Consider the following 5891-nt stretch of genomic DNA (forward strand, 5'->3'; position numbering starts at 1 on the left):
GCACTTCAGCTCCTCAGGTACAGCTTTCTCTTCAGCAAGGAGAACAGTAGTAGTGATCTGATGACTGGTGGGGTAACTAGTAAAGGTGGAGGAAGCACAGATCCACAGAATAGATGAAGCAGAAGCATGGAGATCCTTGCACTTCAGATCCTCAGGTACAGCTTTCTCTCCAGCAAGGAGAACAGTAGCAGTGATCTGATGACTGGTGGGTAACTTGAAAAGGTGGAGGAAGCAGCACAGATCCACAGAATATATAAAGCAGAAGCAGGGAGATCTTTGCACTTCAGATCCTCAGGTACAGCTTTCTCTCCAGCAAGGAGAACAGTAACCGTGATCTGATGACTGGTGGGGTAACTTGTATAGGTGGAGGATGCACAGAAAAGATAAAGTAGATGCAGGAGATCTTTGCACTTCAGCTCCTCAGGTACAGCTTTCTCTCCAGCAAGGAGAACAGTGAGCAGGAACAGTAATCCAATGACTGGTAGGGTAAATAGTAAAGGCACTAAAGGCAGCCACCCCAGAGTAGAAAGCAGCTGTAATTGAACACAAAGGGGGCGCCCACTAAGCGTAGCAGTTTTGAACCTTCCACACAGATCCTGTTGGGTGCACAAGCAGGAAGATACATCAGTGGGAATGACAGCTGCATTCTTGGGAAGATATGCCTTTGATCTGTTACCCCATTGAGTTGCCAATTGTAGTTGGATGACTTTAATGCTACACTTAGTGGGCGCCCCCTTTATCCCTTTTTATAAGAATGATGGAAATCCTGGAATGTTTGCAGAGAGCTTCCGTATCAATAGGGAAACCGGGACAAATTCCAATATTTTAGCACAGGATCCAAAGTGGTCAGATGTCAGAAACATGTATTAGCCGGTTGTCTTGAAACTTTGAGTTTTGCGGATCCTATGAAATCATTCTGTGATTCTTCTTTTTTCTGAAGTTGGCTATGAAGCTGCGATTGTGCGTCACACGCGGTTTACTCCGTGCCCGCTCAGCCCTGGCATCCCCGACAAAAGCAAACTGTTCGACGAAATTGTTGGCACGGGCGAGAAAACAATTAGCGTCGGCTTGTAAAAGATTTTTTCTTAGCGTTTTCCGGCCGTGAATCACAGAATCGCCGGAGCTGCACTTTCACGGGTCGCGGTTACGTTGGTGAACAGGAGCTGGAATAAAGATCTTGTAGAACGTTGACTTCGGTTTGTTATGGCAATTACACACAGCAATCAATACATTGTCTGCCTAGGCAAATTATTTAACGAGAGAAAAAAGAAAACAATCCCCTTTAGATCAACTGTGCGCACTGCCAGAAAACCCAGCGAGTTTCTTCCACAGCTGCACCTGCTTCTGTACCGGAGACCCTGAATGACATTACAGGGCGCTTGCTGAAGGCTAGTTGGGAGGCTCGACCTTTACCGTCACATCACCAGCCCCAATGTTATAAAAAGGAACATGACAACCCCTACTTCCGTCTGCAGTGCAGGAAGGCTAAGTACATTGCAGGGGATGTTTTTAATTTGGCCTCAAGTTCCTTGTTTTGCCTTCTGGAGGGAATAAACCTTTCTTTTGTGTTGCTACTTGGGGATCGATGTTACAAAATATCACAACTGTGCTGAAACTTTGGATTCTGGTGAACAACATGCATTACTAAAGTGCTATGCGGCTACTTAGAGGATCTATATAGAGGAATCAGGACCTCCTTCCTCCTGCCGGTGACCCCTCTAGTGATAGGATCTATATAGAGGAATCAGGACCTCCTTCCTCCTGCCGGTGACCCCTCTAGTGATAGATCTATATAGAGGAATCAGGACCTCCTTCCTCCTGCCGGTGACCCCTCTAGTGATATAAAGATCTATATAGAGGAATCAGGACCTCCTTCCTCCTGCCGGTGACCCCTCTAGTGATATAAAGATCTATATAGAGGAATCAGGACCTCCTTCCTCCTGCCGGTGACCCCTCTAGTGATATAAAGATCTATATAGAGGAATCAGGACCTCCTTCCTCCTGCCGGTGACCCCTCTAATGATATAAAGATCTATATAGAGGAATCAGGACCTCCTTCCTCCTGCTGGGAACCCCTCTAGTGATCTATATAGAGGAATCAGGACCTCCTTCCTCCTGCCGGTGACCCCTCTAGTGATATAGATCTATATAGAGGAATCAGGACCTCCTTCCTCCTGCTGGGAACCCCTCTAGTGATCTATATAGAGGAATCAGGACCTCCTTCCTCCTGCCGGTGACCCCTCTAGTGATATAAAGATCTATATAGGGGAATCAGGACCTCCTTCCTCCTGCCGGTGACCCCTCTAGTGACACCCAAATCGTGGACTGCGGTATGTTTCTTTCAGGACAGGGAATAGTTAATAGTGCGGTAACAGATCCCCCCCCCCCCCCCATGACTCTGGACATTGTTAGGATTTGAATGGATAAATGATTTGTGTTGCAGGAGGATTCTTGGTTAAGTGACACATGTCGGGCAGCGCTGCACTAATAGAGGAGGAAACCGGATCCCACATAGTTAGGACTCTGTAATGATGGATGAATCTTCTCTTACTGTCAGCTGCTGCCAGCCTGTCTCTGCTACAGGGGGCTGTGCGGGGCTCAGGATACACCGGCACCTCCACATATCCGTCATCATTGCCCGGCACACAGTATATGGCTGCTCCACCCAGCAGGGATCGTTCTGTGTTTGGTGGAGCCGAAGAGTTTATTCACCTGACAGATTCTTCTTGTTCTACTTCCTGGGTCCACGTACCTGCGGTCTCCTTTATGAGGGGTTTCCACCGTTCCTGCCTTGAGCTGGTGGGTCTCCGTATCGGCTGTGCCCATTATGAAGGGTTCCCACCATCCCTGTGCTGAGTTCCTGGGTTTGTACACCTTCTGTGCCCATTATGAGGGGTTCCCACCATCCCTGTGAATAGTTTCCAGGTCTGTATGCCCGCAGTGCCCATTATGAGGGGTTCCCACCATCCCTGTGCTGAGTTCCCGGGTCTGTACACCTGCTGTGCCCATTATGATGGGTTCCCACCATCCCTGTGCCGAGTTGCTGGGTCTGTACACCTGCTGTGCCCATTATGAAGGGTTTCCACCATCCCTATGCTGAGTTCCTGGGTCTGTACGCCCGCTGTGCCCATTATGAGGGGTTCCCACCATCCCTGTGCTGAGTTCCCGGGTCTGTATGCTCGCTGTGCCCATTATGAGGGGTTCCCACCATCCCTGTGCTGAGTTCCCGGGTCTGTACGCCCGCTGTGCCCATTATGAGGGGTTTCCACTGTCCCTGTGCTGAGTTCCCGGGTCTGTACACTCGCTGTGCCCATTATGAGGGGTTTCCACCATTCCTGTGTTTTGTTCCCGGGTCTGTACTCATGCTGTGCCCATTATGAGGGGTTTCCACTGTCCCTGTGCTTAGTTCCCGGGTCTGTACACTCGCTGTGCCCATTATGAGGGGTTCCCACCATCCCTGTGCCGTGTTCCCGGGTCTGTACGCCTGCTGTGCCCATTATGAGAGATTCCCACCATCCCTGCTAGATTTTTAAATGTATTATTTTCTTTAGAGAATGCCATAGCAGTAGTGAAAACACCCCAAAATGGTGGGAACACCCTCAGGATGGGAACAAAGTGCTGTAGAAAGTTCCCAGGATAGCTCCAGAGGGAATCTTCTTTAATAAGATATCAGGATTGCCAGTATTGACCTTGTAAATCACTTTGCGTGGGCTGTGTGACACGTGTGTTTGTTTCTATTTGTGTGCCTGTGTCAGGGGGTGGGGTGGTCAATAAGTGCTTGGATGTAACTTTTTTTTTATTTTTCAACAACCTTTATTTGTATTGCATATGGAGGAACAATTCCATGTGATACCTTTTTGGTGACTGTTTCTCAATAATGAGACATCGGGGTTCCCCTGGCCACAGATGAAGAAAGTGATGCTTTGCATGTCGCTTCCTGATAGTAGGAAGCAGAGATCACTAAATGTGCCAGGGCTGCTTGGAAACGTCCGATTGGTTCCTTCTGATAGCTGACAGTCGGCTTGTACTTCCTGTGCCTAGGCACTCCCATTCTGTAGCCTCATAGCTGTGTATCTGCTGCGTGAGATCATCTAAGGCAGTGCTGCCTCTGAATGCTTGTGCCACCAGATTTGGAGGAAAACGTGGTGATGTCACTTCTTTGCTGGAGGCTCTGGTATGAGGAAGCAAAGCCCTGCCTCCACCAAGATGGCCGCCTGCACCCACATGGCCTTGTGAATTTACTCTGGTCAGGTAGCCTTTCTCAGCAGATGAGGCGTTCAGTGGTCTTCTGCATTCTGCGCCCACCCTTTGCGTGTATCCTATCTTGGCAGGTGAGTGGTTAATGACCATCCATATCCTTTTTTTTTTTTTTGCAGGTAAGTGATTAGTGGTCCCCTGTAGGCTCGCTTGGCAAGCGCAGTGTTAATGTTGTCATGCATCGTTTGTCAGGCGGTGAAAGGTTAATGTATCGTCTCTCAGGCAGTGAGGGGTTAATGGCCTCAAGTATTCTGTCTGAGCAGTATGGTGTTAATAGTCTGGGGTCCTCAGCAGGCAAGAGGTTAATAATGTCAGGTCTCTTGTCACAGCAGGTTAATGCAGGCGGATAGACGGGTCGAAAACCGTCCATTTAAAAAACAAAAAAAACCCGAAAAATCGGTCGTTCTATTGGCCGACATTACCACCAACGGTAAAAAAATCAGCCGCTTTTCGCCCCGTCTACAGCCGGCATTTAACCCCATAATTACTTCTGTCCCTGCAGAGAGCTCAGCTATTATATTTTACATGAATGTCTTGCGGTTGCAACAATGTATCCATTTGTATCCATTTTCAGATACAGATGTTTTTATTCGGATACAAATGGATACATTGTTGCAACCGCAAGACTTTCATATAAAATATAAAAGCAGACTGGAATTCTTCTTCTTCTTTTTCTTCTTCTTCTTCTTTTTCCTCTTCTTCTTCTTGCAGGTCACGGCTCATGTGCAGATTTTTTTATTGGTAAAACGATCTGCCTATTTGCCTATCATTGCAGGGAAAATTGTCCGATCATCAAAATCGGCCGCAAATTTTCCAACATGCTCGATAAAATAAAATGTGCAAAAAGCCAAAAAACGGCCGACCAATTAACCCACTAACGGTGCGAAAATCGGACGATTTTCAACCTGTCTATGGCCCCCATTAGGGCCTAATGGTCACCTGTAATATTTCTCAGGAACAATGCTTTAAGAGTCTTGGGTATCCTTTCTTGGCAGGCAAGAGGTTAATAATGTCAGGTCTCTCGTCGCAGCAGGTAATATTTGGTCGCCTATTATATTTCTCAGGAACAAGGCTTTAAGAGTCTTGGGTATCCCTTCTTGGCAGGTGAAGGGTTAATAGTCCTGTTTTAGGCGGGTACCTGTATCTACAGGTAAGGGGATCAATGTTTTTGGTACACTCTCTCAGTTAAGGGGGTTAGTAGTCAGAGGTGTCTTGTCTCAGCAGGTAAGGGGTTAATCATCTTGGTTATCTTCTCTTAGCAGGTAAGGGATTGGTAATCTTACGTCTTCCCGCTTGGCAGGTTAGGACTTCTTGGTCTCCTATAATATTTATCAGCAATAAGAGGTTAACAGTCTCAGATATCTTCTCATGACAGCGATTAATAGTCTTGGGTATCTTTTCTCGGCAGGTCAGGAGTTAATAGTTTTGGTAATTCTCTGTATGCACATAAGGGATTAGTAGTCTCATGTATCCTCTCAGTAGGTGAGGGGTTAATAGTTTTGGATATTCTCCTTCTGCAGGTGAGGTGTTAATAGTCTGGGGTATCCTCCAGTAGGTGAGGGGTTAATAGTCTTGGGTATCCTCTCTCAGCAGGTGAGGGGCTAATAGTCTTGGCTATCACCTCTCAGCAGGTG

Source organism: Staurois parvus, unplaced genomic scaffold (genome assembly GCF_062004578.1).
Source record: "Staurois parvus isolate SC_StPar_1 unplaced genomic scaffold, SC_StPar_1.0 ptg001414l, whole genome shotgun sequence".
NCBI lineage: Eukaryota > Metazoa > Chordata > Amphibia > Anura > Ranidae > Staurois > Staurois parvus.